The 12,838-nt window shown below is 39.4% G+C and overlaps 1 protein-coding gene across 1 annotated transcript in view; it reads left to right on the top strand.

Annotated features, from left to right (window-relative positions):
* The window catches only part of LOC124607296 (enolase-like), a 127,777-nt gene that overhangs the window by 34,543 nt on the left and 80,396 nt on the right, over positions 1 to 12,838 (top strand). The window lies entirely within an intron of this gene.

Here is a 12,838-nt window from a genome sequence, read left to right as displayed (position 1 = left end):
TTGCAGTCTGTGTCTGGTCGCTTCTTACTGAACTCGACACTTTCTCACTACCACCTTACATGTGGGTCCACTTACATACCCCTCCATGGTCCATACCTCAACCACAGCTTCGTCTGGTCCTGTTGCAACACCCAAAAGGCTCACTTCCACCTAAGGCTCTCCATCGGCAATTTTTCTTGATTCTCGGCATGTTTAAGGGCTCAGAAATTGTCTACACTGATCACTCAATGTTCGAAGATGTTGTTGGTTTCACCAACACTCATATTGGATACATTGAACAGCACTCCTTGCCAGCTGGCTGCAGTGTTTTCGCTGCATATTTGATAGCCATCTACCACGCTCTTGAGCATATCCACTGCTGCACTGGGGTGTCCTTTGTCATTGGCAGTGACTCTGTAAGCAGCCTACAATCTCTCGACCAGCACCTCCCTCTTCATCCTTTGGTAATGACTATCCAGGAGTCTCTTCATGCCCTCAGCAACAGTGGACGTTCAGTGACCTTCATTTGTGGACCCCAGGACATGTTGGGATCCTGGACAGTGAACTTGCTGACTGCCTGGCCAAACCGGCTACCAATAAACCAACTCCGGAGATTGCCCTGCCGGCGACTGATCTTTGATTGGTCTTCAGCTGCAAAGGTTTTGCATCTCGGATACTGAATGGTGCACCCTCAGTACACCAAATAAACTATGTGTTATCAAGGAGACAACTAATATGTGGCAATCATCCATGCAAGCCACTCGCAGAGACTCCATTGCCCTTTGCCAGCTCCGCATTGGCCATACTTGGCTAACACATAGTCACCCCCTTCATCATGAGGACCCTCCTTTGTGTCGCTGTGGCTCCCATATGACTGTCATTGACATCTTGTTGGACTGCCCAATTTTAGCCACTCTGTGACCGACTTTTAACCTTCCCATCACCCTGCCTCAGGTTTTGGGCGACAACGCCTCAATGGCTGAAGTTGTTTTACGTTTTATTCGTAAGGGGGTTTTTTATAACACAATCTAAGGTTGGGAGTCTTTTGGGAACTATTTTAACTTGAGCCTTGTTTACATGAGGAAAAGGGGATTGATGGTTCTGTAGTTTGGTCTCTTTATACCCCAAACCAAGCAACCAACCAGCTGTTGGCAAACACACTCATGTCGTCGTCTGCTGCCGTAACCCATTAACACCAAATTTTGCTATACTGTCCTAACGGATACATTTGTCGTATGTCTCACATTGACTTCAGTGGTTATTTCATGCAGTGTTGCTTGTCTGTTAGCACTGAAAACTCAATGCAAACTCTGCAGTTCTGTTGTTAAGTGAAGGCAGGGGGCTGCTGCATTCTCCATTGTGATAGGTAATGATTGAAATTTTGTATTTTCGACAAACTCTTGACGGTGTTGATGTCAGAATATTAAAATACCTAATGATTTTTGAAATGGAATGCCCCACCCATGTTGCTCCGACTAGCTTTTCATGTTCAGAGTCTGTTAATTCCTGTCATCCAGCCATTATCATGCCAGACACCTTTTCACATGAATCACTGAGTACAAATGACAGCTCTGTCAATGCAGTGCCCTTTTATACCTTCTATACAAAATAATAACTGCATCTGTGTATCTGCATACCACTATCCCATCATTTGCTACACCGTCTTGATAAATTTATACTTTGTAATATAACTGTCCAAAAAGATTTTTCCCCAGACCAATCTGCATAGTTTGTGAAGTTTTTTTTTTTTATCAGAAACCTTATTTCCAATATGAGGGGTAGTCATAAAGTTTTAATTATCGCCTTGAAAACATCAAGTTGTAACCATGAAATTAGGTGATGATCTAGGTGATGATGTTAGTCTTTCTCTATATATTCATCCTTCAATGCAACACATTTTCCCCAGTGATAGAGGACTTGGCTGTAGAAGACTGCATTTAAGTTGTTCAGAAAACATTCCACCTCAAAAATCACCTTGTTGTCATTCTGAAAATGCCTGCCACAAAATGATCTTTTTATTTGAGGAAACTGATTATGTGAACAAGATTGTTACTACAAGAAATCTGGATGTTGCAACCAAGAAATGTGTTCCAGATCACTTTAATAAGAGTTTTCATTATGTTTCTCTATAAACTTTGTTAAAGATATATGAATGACATATGCTTGTCAGAGGACCTTTTAAATTATCACCATTTACACAGCAAAATGATTGGATTTTAATCTGAGAAAGGAAGAATTAGCCTTTACAAATATATACCACAGTGGGCCATTTATAATATATGAATGGATTATAAATAGAGCACCAAGTTTGAAATACCATTTTCTCTGGAATTCATAGATTTTAAGAAAGCTTTTGAATCAACAAACTCTGTACTTCCAGCTCTTGTGAAACAAGACAAGGACTCAGATTATTTGTATACTGAAGAACATATTCATCAGCAGCTTCCAAAGACTTCATTAGGTTAGGCAGGATTTCAGAATTGAGAGGGGTTAGGAGATTCTGTGTCACCAAAACTATTGTTAACCGTCCTAGAGGGAATTTTCTGATCCCTAAACTAGAAAAAAAGATGAAGGAACATGACTGTCTGCTTTCAATTTGTTGATGGCATTGTACTGTTTGCTTTTAGTGTAAATAAACTTCAACAACTAATGGAAGCACTTAATAGGGCAAGTTTGAAGCCTGTCCTGAAAACGAATTACAGTGAAACTAAATAATGTACAGCTAACCCATAAAAGATGTAACTCTACAGATTATCTGTGCCATGATACAATCAGTTGATGAATTTCTGTTGATTGAAGACAACAACTGATTGGGCACTAAGAGAACCAAAGTGAAGAATTCTCCTGGGGTGCTTTTGGCAAACTAAACTAAGTTTTCTAAAATAAGCTTCTTATGAGTATGGAACTGAAAGTTTGCAGGCAGTGTTTATTGCCTCTTTTGACTTATGACAGTGAGACATTAACTTTTAATTTGAAACTGATTCAAAACTAAGTGTTGTTAGGTTGTTAGTAAGCTATGTTGGGAATTATTAGGTGAGACATGAAAACAAACTAGTGGATCAGGGCCAGGGCACACACAAGATGAAGACATAATTAGACTGGGTGTAAAGAAATAAACAGATGATAGGAAGTAGTGAAGCAACCAAGTGAATGGATGATAGGTGAGCCGTAGTAGTTCTTTGCTGGATTCCAAGTGGTGAGAAAAGACTAGGAAGATGAGGTAATGAAAGATGTGTAGATGACATAAGAAAACATACACAAACAACTTGGATGGGAAAGTGTAGAGGTGATTTTTAACCAGGTCAGTAGACACATGACTTATGATGAGGGTTGCAATTGCTTTTTTCCTTGTAATATGTGCTTAAACCTCTGGTTTCACAACAAACAAGAAAAAACCTACTTTTTGGGTTTTGAAAAATGTGTTTTTTCAGGCTTATGGTTAGGTGGGTTTTTCCAAACCAACTTTTTTTGTTGTTGTAATGACTTGAGTGTTTAATATCTTTTAGAGATGCACAACCTGTTTACAGGTGTTACAAAACAATACTGACATACTTCAATGAGATGTTGTAGAGTGTGTCTGCAGAACAAATTGAGAATAGAGAATTCTCTCTTAAAATCTCACCCAACAATACTACAAAGCATCAAAATTTCAGAGGCCAGTGCCACTGATAGGCCACCCATTGGTTACATGCTCTACACAGTGTTGTTATAATGGGCAGGCCACATTAAATGTCACCAAATGTCCTGAATGCTGTCAGGCCCATTGTGAGGAGTTTCGCTTGTTGTCCATCAATGAACATACATATTTTGCCGAAGGTATGAGCTAGCATTAGATGTTGAACCCTTTTAACTTCAGTGACCTGTAAGTGGTACTTCCAGAGGGGGTTTCCTATCCTCAATTTGTTCTTGAATGCACCCCATAAAATCCTTTGATAACTTTAAGAACCATTTTGTTTCACCCTGTACATTTATTCTCAAGTATCTGACCACCAGTACTGAGATTTTAGTCGCCCAAGCTGCAGTTTTAACCAACTGAGACATGCTAAAATTGTGAAAGATTATGCAGAGTGATTTGCTGAAGGTGGTGGAAAAGGGGGGGGGGGGGGGGGGGGAGACAATGTGCAGAAAATGGTCCCTGAGAGAAAAAGGATAAAAAAGGTCATATGGTTGGAAAGCCATTTCCAGTTGAAGGATGAGAGTAAAGTATCTTTGACAGTGACCCCAGTATCAACAACAGGTAGCTGGCCTGCCAGCATAGTGTAAACCAGGCAGCTGTGTAGTACATTCTCCAAGAGAACTGCCACTTTCTGCATCACTTGTAACATGTACAGGCCTTGCTCTGTGGAAACAGTTATGTCACACAGGCCCCCATCGTGCTGGGATTTCTGTCATCCATCCTATCCACAGAGGGGTGGTATCATCAACCTTCACAACACCAACCTGTAGTCTACGGAAAATCCCCATGATATGGTGGCAGCAGACCGTCAGTACCAGTTTGGCCTCTACGTGTGGACAGGAGTTATTGGATACTGCCTTGTTGCATCAGTCATCCTTCCACAATGTCTCACAGATGAGACATATCTGCACTTCCTGCAGATGACTGAAATGACAGGGAGCATTTGCAGGGGGGGGGGGGGGGGGTTAGTGGTGGAAGGCAGAAGGCGGAAGGCACTAGTAGTTTTACTGGACAAATCCCTATTCGTAATTTATTAATAGCAACCGAATCTGAACTACACATTTTAAGAGCGATTCACCCTGGTGCATCACAACAGTTTTATCTCAAAACATATTTGATCACATTTGGCTGTAATACAACAAATATTTGACCTTAAAACTGATTAGAATAATGTATGACTGTAATATATCATCCCCATTATTTTAATAATAATTATGACAAACATACATGCATTATTAAGGCACAATGATTCAAAAAAGGTGATAAACTTAGCACTAATGACTTGATATTGAAATCCAAATTGCAATGACAAATATTTAAATTTATGACAGCATTCCCTTTGGAATGAGTGGTGCCTTTTCCATGTGAATTATGGAAGACATGTACAAGCAATCAGCAAGAACACAATTTGACAGACTGGCTGCTACCCAAAGCACTCCTTCTTGTTTTCCCTTCCTCATTTGTAGGCTGACTTGTGACTGTGATACCACACCAGCCAGTACTGCTTCCTGTCCACCTCAACCAGAGACAAAAAGCAGCACAATGCTCTCATGGCAGACCTCTCCAATATCGATTCCCAAAGATATGCTGGCGTGACTCAGTGACCCTGCTTGTGCTGATGGAAGATGTGCCTTTGGTGGTATGAAGGGTAATGTGGCTACTACATGATGGTGCTCCAGCTCACTGTCCTCTTTGAATGTGGAGCTACAATACTATTACACACAAGTGTGTCCTCAACTGTGCTTTCAATCATCTGTATTACTAAGCCACTGTCACAGAACCCGGGACCTTCTACCAGTTGCAAGTTTCTTATCTTATAGCTTCCAGGAGCAACAAAAATTTTATTTTCATTATTTTGCATAATTATTGATCAAATTTAAAAAGCTACCATAATTTACTCATTAAGAAGTATATTCTTGTATTAAAATTTTAACACAATAAGACATGTTGTTACTGTTAAAACTGTGGGTTTTTGTCTTGAGGCAGCATAACTGACGGTTTGCAGATACATGGACTTAATTCATCCAGTATTTGAGAATGAGAGCACTTAGCAACTACCACCAAACTTCACACTTGATTTCTAACCTTAGCAAAACTTTCTCGCTGGCAGCCCTGCAGCCAGGCAACTAGTGTGAGTTTTGGTGTTCTCTTAAAGATAAGTCATTTTAGATTATAAAAACATATAGTTTAGTACTGATTATGTGGTAAATAGTTGTATTAGTCTGCCTTTTAAGTGTACCATTAATGGTTTCATTTTTCTTTACGTAATATAGCAGAAAACTCAAAAAGATCGTACAGTCGTATTTTCTGTTTACGTTTCCCACAGCAAATCATAGAATTTCGTTTAGTTGTTATTTGCTCTCTCCAGCAATTTAACTGTAGCGTACCTCTTCATTATTTAACTCACATTTCCGTAAAGTAGCATAAAGTTTAAGTTGTTGTTTCAGAAACTTTGCACTGTTGTTTTTGTTTGCACACAGTTGCGTATAGGCCAAATTTGTGGAACATATTTTCGTGTTTATCTGTGAATTTAACTGACTTATTCTTAATAAACTATTACATTTATCATGAATGAAAAGTGCTTGATTTGCCGTAGAATTGTTAGGTCGGGGCTTTGGTGTGACGAATGCTGTAGTTTTTTCCATGTGGGTGACTATAGTGGCATGGGAATAGGGGAAGTAAATGAGACTCATCAGTGGTTTTGTAGGATACGTAGTAGAGATAGGAAGATATTAGAACAGGAGGGGAAAATTGCTTCCCTTCAGGGTGAATTAGACAAGGCCAAAGGAGATCTTGACAGGTTAAGGAGAGAGAAGGGTAAAGAGGGGTGGGAAGTGGCAACAGGCAACAGGAGGAACAGGCCTAGAACTTTGTCTGACAGCTTCGTGGTGAATGTGGAAAATAGATTTGACCAGTTGCTTCAGTTAGAAGCTGGTGAGCCTCAAGCAGTTGCAGGTGTAGACAGGGCACAACAAACTTTCAGCAGCAAATTGAAAAGTAAGAATGTAGGGAAATCAGTAAAGAGAAAGAACGTGTTGTTGTTAGGCAGTTCCCATGGAAGAGGTGTTCGCCAACTTTTGCAGGATGAACTAGGATCAGAATACCAGGTCAGCAATTTTTTTAAACCTAGTGCTGGTCTGGAGCAGGTTACAGGGGATTTAGGATCACTTTGCAAAGATTTCACTAAGGAAGACACTGTGGTTATAGTGGGTGGGCCAGGTAATAGTATTGACAGATCTGGGGTACAAAGATTGTGTCAGTATTGAAGCATACTAGTGATGAGTTTGTATCTGTTCTTGGGCCCCATGACCGACCTCATTTGAACTCTTCTGTCAAGAGAGTTAATTTGAAGTTGGAATGGCTGCTTATGTTGGGTGCAGGGTCACACATTGGTGTGGTTCCTGTTGATTCTCTCAGTAGGTGGGATTATACTAGGCATAGCCTTCACCTCAACAGGAAAGGGAAGGGTAAACTGGCTGGGAAAATAGCAGGAAAGTTAAAGGGGTGAGCCACTGTCATGAGTGATAAAATACCAGTGGTTATAGGGTTCAGAAAAGACCCTTTTTTAGGCTAGGGAGGACAGAAAGAAACCAAATTTTAAGAGAGGTTAGGACTGAGACAAACCTTCAGTTTGAGAAAGAAACAAAAAAAAAAAAAAAACTCTAGCTTATTACACCAGCATAAACAGCTATTGGTTAAGAATTTTCAACAATCAGCAGGTATTTCAGCTCTGTGCAATTTTATCATATGATGACATGATTAAGACCGTGGCTGTTGTTTGAAGACAAATGTTGATGGTGTTGGGACAGCAACCAGCCACAAATTTACTTTCAGTTCCTTTATTCAAAGGGTACCGTTACCAGTTTCGAATAATTGTGATTCATCCTCAGACGGTTTAATCTGTAAAAAACACACCACATGTCATAAAGAAAGCGTGTAAACCATCTGAGGATGAATCACAACAATTCGAAACTGGTAATGGTACCCTTTGAATAAATATTAAGCTATCAGGCATCATCCAACTGGGAACTAATTACATGTGGGGTCCCACAAGGTTCCATTTTAGGGCCCTTGCTTTTTCTTGTGTATATCAGTGACCTTTCATCAGTCACATTATCAGATGCCAAGTTCATTTTGTTTGCCAATGATACAAACATTGCAATAATTAATAGCAAATCAAGTGTAGTCTTAGAAAGATCGGCTAATAAAATATTTGTGGACGTTAATCACTGGTTCCTAGCCAATTCTTTGTCACTAAACTTTGAAAAAACACACTACACGCAGTTCAGAACTTGTAAGGGGTGTCCCACGAGTATATGCCTAACATACAATGACAAGCAGATAGAAGAATTGGACAGTGTTAAACGCTTAATCTCTATTTGCAATGCAAATTGTGTCAGACATAGGGGATATAAAAATGAAAAAGCTGGCGTACTATGCTTACTTTCCTTCCATAATGTCATATGGGATTATTTTTTGGGGTAATTCATCAAGCCAAGCTAAAGTTTTCCGGGCACAAAAACGTGCAGTAAAAGTTATATATGGTGTGAACTCAAGAACATCCTGCAGAAACCTGTTTAGGGAACTAGGGATACTAACTACTGCTTCCCAATATATTTACTCCTTAATGAAATTTGTCATTAAAAATATATCACTTTTTCAAACCAACAGCTCAATTCATGGGATCAATACTAGAAATAAGAATAATCTTCATAAGGATTTAAAGTCACTTACTCTTGTACATTATGTGCATTATTCAGGAACACACATTTTCAATAACTTTCCAGCAGCCATAAAAAGCTTAACAACCAATGAAATTCAGTTTAAGAGAAGCCTAAAGGATTTATTGGTGGCCAACTCCTTCTACTCCGTTGATGAATTTCTCAATAGGACCAACTGATTTGCGTATGTGTGAGTGTGTGTGTATACAGTGTGTTACAAAAAGTTACGGCCAAACTTTCAGGAAACATTCCTCACACACAAATAAAGAAAAGATGTTATGTGGAGATGTGTCCAGAAACGCTTAATTTCCATGTTAGAGCTCATTTTAGTTTCGTCAGTAAGTATTGTACTTCCTCGATTCACTGCCAGTTGGCCCAATTGAAGGATGGTAATGTTGACTTCGGTGCTTGTGTTGACATGCAACTCATTGCTCTACAGTACTAGCAACAAGCACATCAGTATGTAGCATCAACAGGTTAGTGTTCATCACAAACGTGGTTTTGCAGTCAGTGCAATGTTTACAAATGCGGAGTTGGCAGATGCCCATTTGATGTATGGATTAGCACGGGGCAATAGCTGTGGCACGGTACATTTGTATCAAGACAGATTTCCCGACAGGAAGATGTTCGAAGCAATTGATCGGCGTCTTAGGGAGCACGGAACATTCCAGCCTATGACTCACAACTGGGGAAGACCTAGAATGAGGAGGACACCTGCAATGGACGAGGCAATTCTTCGTGCAGTTGATGATAACCCTAATGTCAGCGTCAGAGAAGTTGCTGCTGTACAAGGTAAATTTGACCACGTCACTGTATGGAGAGTGCTATGGGGGAACCAGTTGTTTCCGTACCATGTACAGCGTGTGCAGGCCCTATCAGCAGCTGATTGGCCTCCATGGGTACACTTCTGCGAATGGTTCATCCAACAATGTGTCAATCCTCATTTCAGTGCAAATGTTCTCTGTACGGATGAGGCTTCATTCCAACATGATCAAATTGTAAATTTTCACAATCAACATGTGTGGGCTGACGAGAATCCACACACAATTGTGCAATCACGTCATCAACACAGATTTTCTGTGGACGTTTGGGCAGGCATTGTTGGTGATGTCTTGATTGGGCCCCATTTGCTTCCACCTATGCTCAATGGAACACGTTATCATGATTTCATACGGGATACTCTACCTGTGCTGCTAGAACATGTGCCTTTACAAGTACGACACAACATGTGGTTCATGCATGATGGAGCTCCTGCACATTTCAGTCGAAGTGTCCGTACGCTTCTCAACAACAGATTCGGTGACCGATGGATTGGTAGAGGTAGACCAATTCCATGGACTCCACGCTCTCCTGACCTCAACCCTCTTGACTTTCATTTATGGGGGCATTTGAAAGCTCTTGTCTATGCAACCCCGGTACCAAATGTAGAGACTCTTCGTGCTCGTATTGTGGATGGCTGTGATACAATACGCCATTCTCCAGGGCTGCATCAGCGCATCAGGGGTTCCATGCGATGGAGGCCGGATGCATATATCCTCGCTAACGGAGGACATTTTGAACATTTCCTGTAACAAAGTGTTTGAAGTCACGCTGGTACGTTCTGTTGCTGTGTGTTTCCATTCCATGATTAATGTGATTTGAAGAGAAGTAATAAAATGAGCTCTAACATGGAAAGTAAGCGTTTCCGGACACATGTCCACATAACATATTTTCTTTCTTTGTGTGTGAGAAATGTTTCCTGAAAGTTTGGCCATACTTTTGGAATGAGTGATGCCTTTTCCTTGTGAATTATGGAAGACATTTACAAGCAATCAGCAAGAACACAATTTGACAGGCTGGCTGCTACCCAAAGCACTCCTTCTTGTTTTCCCTTCCTCATTTGTAGGCTGACTTGTGACTGTGATACCACACCAGCCAGTACTGCTTCCTGTCCACCTCAACCAGAGACAAAAAGCAGCACAATGCTCTCATGGCAGACCTCTCCAATATCGATTCCCAAAGATATGCTGGCGTGACTCAGTGACCCTGCTTGTGCTGATGGAAGATGTGCCTTTGGTGGTATGAAGGGTAATGTGGCTACTACATGATGGTGCTCCAGCTCACTGTCCTCTTTGAATGTGGAGCTACAATACTATTACACACAAGTGTGTCCTCAACTGTGCTTTCAATCATCTGTATTACTAAGCCACTGTCCCAGAACCCAGGACCTTGTACCAGTTGTAAGTTTCTTATCTTATAGCTTTCAGGAGCAACAAAATTTTTATTTTCATTATTTTGCATAATTATTGATCAAATTTAAAAAGTTGCCATAATTTACTCATTAAGAAGTATATTCTTGTATTAAAATTTTAACACAATAAGACATGTTGTTACTGTTAAAACTGTGAGTTTTTGTCTTGAGGCAGCATAACTGACGGTTTGCAGATACATGGACTTAATTCATCCAGTATTTGAGAATGAGAGCACTTAGCAACTACCACCAAACTTCACACTTGATTTCTAACCTTAGCAAAACTTTCTCGCTGGCAGCCCTGCAGCCAGGCAACTAGTGTGAGTTTTGGTGTTCTCTTAAAGATAAGTCATTTTAGATTATAAAAACATATAGTTTAGTACTGATTATGTGGTAAATAGTTGTATTAGTCTGCCTTTTAAGCGTACCATTAATGGTTTCACTTTACTTTACGTAATATAGCAGAAAACTCAAAAAGATCGTACAGTCGTATTATCTGTTTACGTTTTTCCACAGCAAATCATAGAATTTCGTTTAGTTGTTATTTACTCTCTCCAGCAATTTAACTGTAGCGTACCTCTTCATTATTTAACTCACATTTCCGTAAAGTAGCATAAAGTTTAAGTTGTTGTTTCAGAAACTTTGCACTGTTGTTTTTGTTTGCACACAGTTGCGTATAGGCCAAATTTGTGGAACATATTTTCGTGTTTATCTGTTAATTTAACTGACTTATTCTTAATAAACTATTACATTTATCATGAATGAAAAGTGCTTGATTTGTCGTAGAATTGTTAGGTTGGGGCTTTGGTGTGACGAATGCTGTAGTTTTTTCCATGTGGGTGACTATAGTGGCATGGGAATAGGGGAAGTAAATGAGACACATCAGTGGTTTTGTAGGATACGTAGTAGAGATAGGAAGATACTAGAACAGGAGGGGAAAATTTCTGCCCTTCAGGGTGAATTAGACAAGGCCAAAGGAGATCTTGACAGGTTAAAGAGAGAGAAGGGTAAAGAGGGGTGGGAAGTGGCAACAGGCAACAGGAGGAACAAGCCTAGAACTACCATGTATACAATATAACTTTTGCACCATTTCAGTGCAGTAATGTGTTCACTGTAAATGTATGTGTGTGTGTGTGTGTGTGTGTGTGTGTGTGTGTGTGTGTGTGTGTGTGTAAGTACAATCTAACTTCTGCACCATTTCAGTGCAGTAATGCGTTCATTGTAAATAAGTATTTTAGTAGTTCTATTACATGTTTCTCACCTCATAAATAAAAAAATAACCATATATTTATTTTAAATTCAGTGCATTAGTGTTTGTAAAATGATTCTTTCTTATAGTTTTCATTAAAAAAATGACGATCATTCCACTTGGGACCTGTGGAAGGTACATTAGCTTATTTGTTTTAGTTGTAAATATTTGTCATGAATTATTGTTTTTTTGACATGTTCCACACCCTGGAGGACCTCCTCACTATGGATCAGTTGGAATGAAAGTAAATCTAATCTAATGTAAATGCCACACAAAATGATAGGAAGCAAAAAGTTTATCACTTAGCAGATTTTTGGTGTTCATGCATTAAAATTTCAGAGTCAGCCATGATATTTTAATTTATTATGCTTTACTGCTGACTCTATTTGCAACACAATTAGCAGACAGTATCCACATATACCATTGGGTATACTTGCAAAATTATATGACTGTGCAACACATAATTCTGTAGATAACGTCATCACAGTCATTTAGTTGAGTGAAAAACTAGCTTCTGCTTTAACTGGTATACAGTAAAACTTCAGTATCATGCATTAGATGTTAATTTATTACTTATTTACTACTAACTCCATTTGTAACTCACATTGCTAACAGTATCTACGTAAATCATTGACTATAGCTGCAAATTTGTGTCATTATATGAGTCTTCGTGTCATTATATGACTCATATTCAGAGATATGACGTCATTAACATTGAGATTTGTGAGAAACTAGCTTTTGCTTAAAATGGAGTGCAAATTATCGAGATTATATTCATCCAGTCTTTTGTAATGAGAACTTTTGGCAACTTTCAACAAAAGTTAAATACACTGCCAAATCTCTTCCAAATTTTTTCTTGCTTATGTGCTCAAAATCAAATTTTTAACACATTAACTCATTTGTAAAGTAATCAGACGTTTGAAGCTGTTTTATACATTGGAGTTAGACTCTTCAAAGAATTGGGTGTTTACTGGTGGAAACTG

This window comes from Schistocerca americana, chromosome 3 (assembly GCF_021461395.2).
Source record: "Schistocerca americana isolate TAMUIC-IGC-003095 chromosome 3, iqSchAmer2.1, whole genome shotgun sequence".
In the NCBI taxonomy this organism is placed as follows: Eukaryota; Metazoa; Arthropoda; class Insecta; order Orthoptera; family Acrididae; genus Schistocerca; species Schistocerca americana.
Note: the sequence above shows the minus strand (reverse complement) of the source record. Positions and strands in the feature narration are given on the sequence as shown.